This window comes from Sebastes fasciatus, chromosome 16, assembly GCF_043250625.1.
Source record: "Sebastes fasciatus isolate fSebFas1 chromosome 16, fSebFas1.pri, whole genome shotgun sequence".
Classification (NCBI taxonomy): Eukaryota; Metazoa; Chordata; class Actinopteri; order Perciformes; family Sebastidae; genus Sebastes; species Sebastes fasciatus.
In genome coordinates, this window is record NC_133810.1 from 675,770 (window position 1) to 686,923 (window position 11,154).

Here is an 11,154-nt window from a genome sequence, read left to right on the forward strand (position 1 = left end):
GGTGTTCTCAGGTTGGTGTTCTCATGTTGATGTTCTCTGGTTGAAGTTCTCTGGTTGGTGTTCTCTGGTTGATGTTCTCAGGTTGATGTTCCCATGTTGATGTTCTCTGGTTGAAGTTCTCTGGTTGGTGTTCTCTGGTTGGTGTTCTCTGGTTGATGTTCTCAGGTTGATGTTCTCATGTTGATGTTCTCTGGTTGGTTGATGTTCTCAGGTTGATGTTCTCTGGTTGGTGTTCTCTGGTTGGTGTTCTCTGGTTGGTGTTCTCAGGTTGGTGTTCTCATGTTGATGTTCTCTGGTTGGTTGATGTTCTCAGGTTGATGTTCTCTGGTTGGTGTTCTCTGGTTGGTGTTCTCTGGTTGGTGTTCTCAGGTTGGTGTTCTCTGGTTGGTGTTCTCTGGTTGATGTTCTCATGTTGATGTTCTCTGGTTGGTGTTCTCAGGTTGAAGTTCTCTGGTTGGTGTTATCTGGTTGATGTTCTCAGGTTGATGTTCTCATGTTGATGTTCTCTGGTTGAAGTTCTCTGGTTGGTGTTCTCTGGTTGATGTTCTCAGGTTGATGTTCTCATGTTGATGTTCTCATGTTGATGTTCTCTGGTTGGTGTTCTCTGGTTGAAGTTCTCTGGTTGGTGTTCTCTGGTTGATGTTCTCAGGTTGATGTTCTCATGTTGATGTTCTCTGGTTGGTGTTCTCAGGTTGGTGTTCTCATGTTGATGTTCTCAGGTTGGTTGATGTTCTCAGGTTGATGTTCTCTGGTTGGTGTTCTCTGGTTGGTGTTCTCAGGTTGGTGTTCTCAGGTTGGTGTTCTCAGGTTGATGTTCTCATGTTGATGTTCTCTGGTTGGTGTTCTCAGGTTGGTGTTCTCATGTTGATGTTCTCAGGTTGGTTGATGTTCTCTGGTTGATGTTCTCTGGTTGGTGTTCTCAGGTTGATGTTCTCTGGTTGGTGTTCTCTGGTTGATGTTCTCAGGTTGATGTTCTCATGTTGATGTTCTCTGGTTGGTGTTCTCAGGTTGATGTTCTCTGGTTGGTGTTCTCTGGTTGATGTTCTCAGGTTGATGTTCTCATGTTGATGTTCTCTGGTTGGTGTTCTCTGGTTGATGTTCTCAGGTTGATGTTCTCATGTTGATGTTCTCTGGTTGGTGTTCTCAGGTTGATGTTCTCATGTTGATGTTCTCAGGTTGATGTTCTCTGGTTGGTGTTCTCTGGTTGATGTTCTCAGGTTGATGTTCTCATGTTGATGTTCTCTGGTTGATGTTCTCAGGTTGATGTTCTCATGTTGATGTTCTCATGTTGATGTTCTCATGTTGATGTTCTCTGGTTGGTGTTCTCTGGTTGATGTTCTCAGGTTGATGTTCTCATGTTGATGTTCTCTGGTTGGTGTTCTCTGGTTGATGTTCTCTGGTTGGTGTTCTCTGGTTGATGTTCTCAGGTTGATGTTCTCATGTTGATGTTCTCTGGTTGGTGTTCTCAGGTTGATACACACTAAACTACTAATACACACTACTAATACACACTACTAATACACACTAAACTACTAATACACACTACTAATACATACTAAACTACTAATACATACTAAGCATTTTAGTGTGTATTAGTAGTTTAGTATGTATTAGTAGTTTAGTGTGTATTAGTTTAGTGTGTATTAGTAGTTTAGTGTGTGTTAGTAGTTTAGTGTGTAGTAGTTTAGTGTGTATTAGTAGTTTAGTGTGTGTTAGTAGTTTAGTGTGTAGTAGTTTAGTGTGTAGTAGTTTAGTGTGTATTAGTAGTTTAGTGTGTAGTAGTTTAGTATGTATTAGTAGTTTAGTGTGTATTAGTAGTTTAGTGTGTGTTAGTAGTTTAGTGTGTAGTAGTTTAGTGTGTATTAGTAGTTTAGTGTGTGTTAGTAGTTTAGTGTGTAGTAGTTTAGTGTGTAGTAGTTTAGTGTGTATTAGTAGTTTAGTGTGTAGTAGTTTAGTGTGTAGTAGTTTAGTGTGTATTAGTAGTTTAGTGTGTGTTAGTAGTTTAGTATGTATTAGTAGTATTAGTAGTTTAGTATGTATTAGTTTAGTGTGTATTAGTAGTTTAGTATGTGTTAGTAGTTTAGTGTGTATTAGTAGTTTAGTGTGTGTTAGTAGTTTAGTGTGTAGTAGTTTAGTGTGTAGTAGTTTAGTGTGTATTAGTAGTTTAGTGTGTAGTAGTTTAGTGTGTAGTAGTTTAGTGTGTATTAGTAGTTTAGTGTGTAGTAGTTTAGTGTGTAGTAGTTTAGTGTGTATTAGTAGTTTAGTGTGTGTTAGTAGTTTAGTATGTATTAGTAGTATTAGTAGTTTAGTATGTATTAGTTTAGTGTGTATTAGTAGTTTAGTATGTGTTAGTAGTTTAGTGTCATAAAGTCAGTTAAGATGAAACACTGAGGGAGAAGGAGTAGAAATGTGACGCTTCAGGTGAAGTTCATGTTGTTTCTCTACTTCAACATTTAGAAACAGGAAGTGGATCAGAGGGGAGCCGGTTCTCAGAGCTCACGCCGAGCTGCTGCTCAGACCTCCTGGCAGCACGCCGCTCCTACCCACAATCCCCTGGGAGAGATACAGAGGCATGATGGGAAACTAAAGGGTAAACATGGCCCACAGACAACCACCCCCCCCCCCCCCCCTAATGTCAGTTCTTCTGTGTTCACTTTAAATGTGTCCCCCTGTCCCACTGTCTCTCTGAGCTTCCAGGTAGGTTGATCAGAGACTCAGGCTGCTGCTGCCTCCTGCTGGCCGACAGCCTCATCTACACCTACAGGGGTTGGACAAAATAATGTGAACACCTGGAGCGTCACTCTACCTGTAGTATATAACACTTCCTGTCCTTAGTTCAGGTTTAATACTATTAATGTAAATAATGAACCGTTTTAATAGTTTAATATTATTACTGCAAATAATCTTAAGTCATAGTATAGTATGTCGAAAAATTTCATGAAAAAAGTCATAGTATAAGTATGTCGAAAAATGTCATAGTATAGTATGTCGAAAACTTTTATGAAAAAAAGTCATAGTATTGTATGTCGAAAACTTTTATGAAAAAAAGTCATAGTATTGTATGTCGAAAACTTTTATGAAAAAAAGTCATAGTATTGTATGTCGAAAACTTTTATGAAAAAAAGTCATAGTATAGTACGTCGAAAAATTTCGTGAAAAATGTCATAGTTTAGTATGACGAAATATTTGATAAAAAAAATCGTATGTCGCAAAATTTTATGAAAAAAAGTCATGGTATAGTATGTCGAAAAATTTTATAAAAAAAAAGTCATGGTATAGTATGTCGAAAAATTTCATGAAAAAAGTCATAGTATAGTATGTCGAAAACTTTGATGAAAAAAAGTCATAGTATAGTATGTCAAAAAATGTCATTAAAAAAAGTCATAGTATAGTATGTCGAAAACTTTGATGAAAAAAAGTCATAGTATAGTACGTCGAAAAATTTCGTGAAAAATGTCATAGTTTAGTATGACGAAATATTTGATAAAAAAAATCATAGTATAGTATGTCGAAAAATTTCATAGTATAGTATGTCGAAAAATTTCGTGAAGAAAAGTCATAGTATAGCATGTCGAAAGATTTCATGAAAAATGTCATAGTAGTATGTCGAAAACCTTTATGAAAAAAAGTCATAGTATAGCATGTTGAAAAGTTTTATGAAAAAAAGTCATAGTATAGTATGTCGTAAAATTTCATGAAAAAAAGTCATGGTATAGTATGTCGAAAAATTTCATAGTATAGTATGTCGAAAACTTTTATGAAAAAAAGTCATAGTATAGTACGTCGAAAAATTTCATAGTATAGTATGTCGAAAACTTTTATGAAAAAAAGTCATAGTATAGTATGTCGAAAACTTTTATGAAAAAAAGTCATAGTATAGTATGTCGAAAACTTTGATGAAAAAAAGTCATAGTATAGTATGTCAAAAAATGTCATTAAAAAAAGTCATAGTATAGTATGTCGAAAACTTTGATGAAAAAAAGTCATAGTATAGTATGTCGAAAACTTTTATGAAAAAAAGTCATAGTATAGTATGTCAAAAAATGTCATTAAAAAAAGTCATAGTATAGTATGTCGAAAAATTTGATGAAAAAGTCATAGTTTAGTATGACGAAATATTTGATAAAAAAATTCATAGTATAGTATGTCGAAAACTTTGATGAAAAAAAGTCATAGTATAGTATGTCAAAAAATGTCATTAAAAAAAGTCATAGTATAGTATGTCGAAAAATTTGATGAAAAAGTCATAGTTTAGTATGACGAAATATTTGATAAAAAAAGTCATAGTATAGTATGTCGAAAACTTTGATGAAAAAAAGTCATAGTATAGTACGTCGAAAAATTTCATAGTATAGTATGTTGAAAAGTTTTATGAAAAAAAGTCATGGTATAGCATGTCGTAAAATTTCATGAAAAAAGTCATAGTATAGTATGTTGAAAACTTTTATGAAAAAAAGTCATAGTATAGTATGTCGAAAAATTTAATAGTATAGTATGTCGAAAACTTTGATGAAAAAAAGTCATGGTATAGCATGTCGAAAGATTTCATGAAAAAAGTCATAGTATAGTATGTCGAAAACCTTTATGAAAAAAAGTCATAGTATAGTATGTCGAAAAATTTCGTGAAGAAAAGTCATAGTTTAGTATGACGAAATATTTGATAAAAAAAATCATAGTATAGTATGTCGAAAACTTTTATGAAAAAAAGTCATAGTATAGTATGTCGAAAACTTTTATGAAAAAAAGTCATAGTATAGTATGTCGAAAACTTTTATGAAAAAAAGTCATTGAATAGTATGTCGAAAAATTTCGTGAAGAAAAGTCATAGTATAGTATGTCGAAAACGTTGATGAAAAAAAGTCATAGTATAGCATGTCGAAAGATTTCATGAAAAAAGTCATAGTATAGTATGTCGAAAACCTTTATGAAAAAAAGTCATAGTATAGTATGTCGAAAACTTTGATGAAAGAAAGTCATAGTATAGTATGTCGAAAACTTTTATGAAAAAAAGTCATAGTATAGTATGTCAAAAAATGTCATTAAAAAAAGTCATAGTATAGTATGTCGAAAAATTTGATGAAAAAGTCATAGTTTAGTATGACGAAATATTTGATAAAAAAAGTCATAGTATAGTATGTCGAAAACTTTGATGAAAAAAAGTCATAGTATAGCAAGTCGAAAGATTTCATGAAAAAAGTTATAGTATAGTATGTCGAAAAATTTCATGAAAAAAAGTCATAGTACAGTATGTCGAAAACTTTTATTAAAAAAAGTCATAGTATAGTATGTCGAAAAATTTCGTGAAAAATGTCATAGTATAGTATGTCGAAAACTTTTATGAAAAAAAGTTATAGTATAGTATGTCGAAAAATTTCGTGAAGAAAAGTCATAGTATAGTATGTCGAAAACTTTTATGAAAAAAAGTCATAGTATAGTATGTCGAAAACTTTGATGAAAAAAAGTCATAGTATAGTACGTCGAAAAATTTCATAGTATAGTATGTTGAAAAGTTTTATGAAAAAAAGTCATAGTATAGTATGTCGTAAAATTTCATGAAAAAAGTCATAGTATAGTATGTTGAAAACTTTTATGAAAAAAAGTCATAGTATAGTATGTCGAAAAATTTCGTGAAGAAAAATCATAGTATAGTATGTCGAAAACTTTGATGAAAAAAAGTCATGGTATAGCATGTCGAAAGATTTCATGAAAAAAGTCATAGCATAGTATGTCGACAGATTTCATGAAAAAAGTCATAGTATAGTATGTCGAAAACCTTTATGAAAAAAAGTCATAGTATAGTATGTTGAAAAATTTTATGAAAAAAGTCATAGTATAGTATGTCGAAAACCTTTATGAAAAAAAGTCATAGTATAGTATGTCGAAAAATTTCGTGAAAAAATGTCATAGTATAGTATGTCGAAAAATGTCATAGTATTGTATGTCGAAAAATTTCATGAAAAAAGTCATAGTATAGCATGTCGAAAGATTTCATGAATAAAGTCATAGTATAGTATGTCGAAAACTTTTATGAAAAAAAGTCATAGTATAGTATGTCGAAAACTTTGATGAAAAAAAGTCATAGTATAGTATGTCGAAAACTTTTATGAAAAAAAGTCATAGTATAGTATGTCAAAAAATGTCATTAAAAAAAGTCATAGTATAGTATGTCGAAAAATTTGATGAAAAAGTCATAGTTTAGTATGACGAAATATTTGATAAAAAAATTCATAGTATAGTATGTCGAAAACTTTGATGAAAAAAAGTCATAGTATAGTATGTCAAAAAATGTCATTAAAAAAAGTCATAGTATAGTATGTCGAAAACTTTGATGAAAAAAAGTCATAGTATAGTACGTCGAAAAATTTCATAGTATAGTATGTTGAAAAGTTTTATGAAAAAAAGTCATAGTATAGTATGTCGAAAAATTTAATAGTATAGTATGTCGAAAACTTTGATGAAAAAAAGTCATGGTATAGCATGTCGAAAGATTTCATGAAAAAAGTCATAGTATTGTATGATGAAATATTTTGTGAAAAAAAGTCATTGAATATTTCATGAAAAAAAGTCATGGTCTAGTATGTCGAAAAATTTGATGAAAAAAAGTCAGTCTAGTATGTCGAAAAATTTGATGAAAAAAAGTCATAGTATAGTATGTCGAAAACGTTGATGAAAAAAAGTCATAGTATAGCATGTCGAAAGATTTCATGAAAAATTTCATAGTATAGTATGTCGAAAACTTTGATGAAAAAAAGTCATAGTATAGTATGTCGAAAAATTTCGTGAAGAAAAGTCATAGTTTAGTATGACGAAATATTTGATAAAAAAAATCATAGTATAGTATGTCGAAAACTTTTATGAAAAAAAGTCATAGTATAGTATGTCGAAAACTTTTATGAAAAAAAGTCATAGTATAGTATGTCGAAAACCTTTATGAAAAAAAGTCATAGTATAGTATGTCGAAAAATTTCATAGTATAGTATGTCGAAAACTTTGATGAAAAAAAGCCATAGTATAGTATGTCGAAAACCTTTATGAAAAAAAGTCATAGTATAGTATGTCAAAAAATGTCATTAAAAAAAGTCATAGTATAGTATGTCGAAAAATTTGATGAAAAAGTCATAGTTTAGTATGACGAAATATTTGATAAAAAAAGTCATAGTATAGTATGTCGAAAACTTTGATGAAAAAAAGTCAGAGTATAGTATGTCAAAAAATGTCATTAAAAAAAGTCATAGTATAGTATGTCGAAAACTTTGATGAAAAAAAGTCATAGTATAGTACGTCGAAAAATTTCATAGTATAGTATGTTGAAAAATTTGATGAAAAAAAGTCAGTCTAGTATGTCGAAAAATTTGATGAAAAAAAGTCATTGAATAGTATGTCGAAAACGTTGATGAAAAAAAGTCATTGAATAGTATGTTGAAAAATTTCGTGAAGAAAAGTCATAGTATAGTACGTCGAAAAATTTCGTGAAAAATGTCATAGTTTAGTATGACGAAATATTTGATAAAAAAAGTCATAGTATAGTATGTCGAAAACTTTTATGAAAAAATGTCATAGTATAGTATGTCGAAAACTTTTATGAAAAAAAGTCATAGTATAGTATGTCGAAAACTTTTATGAAAAAAAGTCATAGTATAGTATGTCGAAAAATTTTATGAAAAAAGTCATAGTATTGTATGATGAAATATTTTGTGAAAAAAAGTCATTGAATAGTATGTCGAAAAATTTGATGAAAAAAAGTCATTGAATAGTATGTCGAAAACTTTGATGAAAAAAAGTCATTGAATAGTATGTCGAAAACGTTGATGAAAAAAAGTCATAGTATAGCATGTCGAAAGATTTCATGAAAAAAGTCATAGTATAGTATGTCGAAAACCTTTATGAAAAAAAGTCATAGTATAGTATGTTGAAAAATTTCATAGTATAGTATGTCGAAAACTTTGATGAAAAAAAGCCATAGTATAGTATGTCAAAAAATGTCATTAAAAAAAGTCATAGTATAGTATGTCGAAAAATTTGATGAAAAAGTCATAGTATAGTATGACGAAATATTTGATAAAAAAAGTCATAGTATAGTATGTCGAAAACTTTGATGAAAAAAAGTCATAGTATAGTACGTCGAAAAATTTCATAGTATAGTATGTTGAAAAGTTTTATGAAAAAAAGTCATAGTATAGTATGTCGTAAAATTTCATGAAAAAAGTCATAGTATAGTATGTCGAAAACCTTTATGAAAAAAAGTCATAGTATAGTATGTCGAAAAATTTCGTGAAAAAATGTCATAGTATAGTATGTCGAAAAATGTCATAGTATTGTATGTCGAAAAATTTCATGAAAAAAGTCATAGTATAGCATGTCGAAAAATTTCGTGAAGAAAAGTCATAGTTTAGTATGACGAAATATTTGATAAAAAAAATCATAGTATAGTATGTCGAAAATTTTTATGAAAAAAGTCATAGTATTGTATGATGAAATATTTTGTGAAAAAAAGTCATTGAATAGTATGTCGAAAAATTTGATGAAAAAAAGTCATTGAATAGTATGTCGAACAATTTCATGAAAAAAAGTCATGGTCTAGTATGTCGAAAAATTTGATGAAAAAAAGTCATTGAATAGTATGTTGAAAAGTTTTATGAAAAAAAGTCATAGTATAGTATGTCGAAAAATGTCATAGTATTGTATGTCGAAAAATTTCATGAAAAAAGTCATAGTATAGTATGTCGAAAACTTTTATGAAAAAAAGTCATAGTATAGTATGTCGAAAACTTTTATGAAAAAAAGTCATAGTATAGTACGTCGAAAAATTTCGTGAAAAATGTCATAGTATAGTATGTCGAAAACTTTGATGAAAAAAAGTCATAGTATAGTATGTCGAAAATTTTTATGAAAAAAAGTCATAGTATAGTATGTCGAAAATTTTTATGAAAAAAGTCATAGTATTGTATGATGAAATATTTTGTGAAAAAAAGTCATTGAATAGTATGTCGAAAAATTTGATGAAAAAAAGTCATTGAATAGTATGTCGAACAATTTCATGAAAAAAAGTCATGGTCTAGTATGTCGAAAAATTTGATGAAAAAAAGTCAGTCTAGTATGTCGAAAAATTTGATGAAAAAAAGTCATTGAATAGTATGTCGAAAAATTTGATGAAAAAAAGTCATAGTATAGTATGTCGAAAACTTTTATGAAAAAAAGTCATTGAATAGTATGTCGAAAAAATTTGATGAAAAAAAGTCATTGAATAGTATGTCGAACAATTTCATGAAAAAAAGTCATGGTCTAGTATGTCGAAAAATTTGATGAAAAAAAGTCAGTCTAGTATGTCGAAAAATTTGATGTAAAAAAGTCATAGTATAGCATGTCGAAAGATTTCATGAAAAAAGTCATAGTATAGTATGTCGAAAAATTTTATGAAAAAAAGTCATAGTATAGTACGTCGAAAAATTTCGTGAAAAATGTCATAGTATAGTATGTCGAAAACTTTGATGAAAAAAAGTCATAGTATAGTATGTCGAAAAATTTCGTGAAGAAAAGTCATAGTTTAGTATGACGAAATATTTGATAAAAAAAATCATAGTATAGTATGTCGAAAACTTTTATGAAAAAAAGTCATAGTATAGTATGTCGAAAACTTTTATGAAAAAAAGTCATAGTATAGTATGTCGAAAATTTTTATGAAAAAAGTCATAGTATTGTATGATGAAATATTTTGTGAAAAAAAGTCATTGAATAGTATGTCGAAAAATTTGATGAAAAAAAGTCATTGAATAGTATGTCGAACAATTTCATGAAAAAAAGTCATGGTCTAGTATGCCGAAAAATTTGATGAAAAAAAGTCAGTCTAGTATGTCGAAAAATTTGATGAAAAAAAGTCATTGAATAGTATGTCGAAAAATTTGATGAAAAAAAGTCATAGTATAGTATGTCGAAAACTTTTATGAAAAAAAGTCATTGAATAGTATGTCGAAAAATTTCGTGAAGAAAAGTCATAGTATAGTATGTCGAAAACGTTGATGTAAAAAAGTCACAGTATAGCATGTCGAAAGATTTCATGAAAAAAAGTCATAGTATAGTACGTCGAAAAATTTCGTGAAAAATGTCATAGTATAGTATGTCGAAAACTCAAATGAAAAAAAGTCATAGTATAGTATGTCAAAAAATGTCATTAAAAAAAGTCATAGTATAGTATGTCGAAAACTTTGATGAAAAAAAGTCATTGAATAGTATGTCGAAAACTTTTATGAAAAAAAGTCATTGAATAGTATGTCGAAAACTTTGATGAAAAAAAGTCATAGTATAGTATGTCGAAAAATTTTATGAAAAAAGTCATAGTATTGTATGATGAAATATTTTGTGAAAAAAAGTCATGGTCTAGTATGTCGAAAAATTTGATGAAAAAAAGTCAGTCTAGTATGTCGAAAAATTTGATGTAAAAAAGTCATAGTATAGCATGTCGAAAGATTTCATGAAAAAAGTCATAGTATAGTATGTCGAAAAATTTTATGAAAAAAAGTCATAGTATAGTACGTCGAAAAATTTCGTGAAAAATGTCATAGTATAGTATGTCGAAAACTTTGATGAAAAAAAGTCATAGTATAGTATGTCGAAAAATTTCGTGAAGAAAAGTCATAGTTTAGTATGACGAAATATTTGATAAAAAAAATCATAGTATAGTATGTCGAAAACTTTTATGAAAAAAAGTCATAGTATAGTATGTCGAAAACTTTTATGAAAAAAAGTCATAGTATAGTATGTCGAAAATTTTTATGAAAAAAGTCATAGTATTGTATGATGAAATATTTTGTGAAAAAAAGTCATTGAATAGTATGTCGAAAAATTTGATGAAAAAAAGTCATTGAATAGTATGTCGAACAATTTCATGAAAAAAAGTCATGGTCTAGTATGCCGAAAAATTTGATGAAAAAAAGTCAGTCTAGTATGTCGAAAAATTTGATGAAAAAAAGTCATTGAATAGTATGTCGAAAAATTTGATGAAAAAAAGTCATAGTATAGTATGTCGAAAACTTTTATGAAAAAAAGTCATTGAATAGTATGTCGAAAAATTTCGTGAAGAAAAGTCATAGTATAGTATGTCGAAAACGTTGATGTAAAAAAGTCACAGTATAGCATGTCGAAAGATTTCATGAAAAA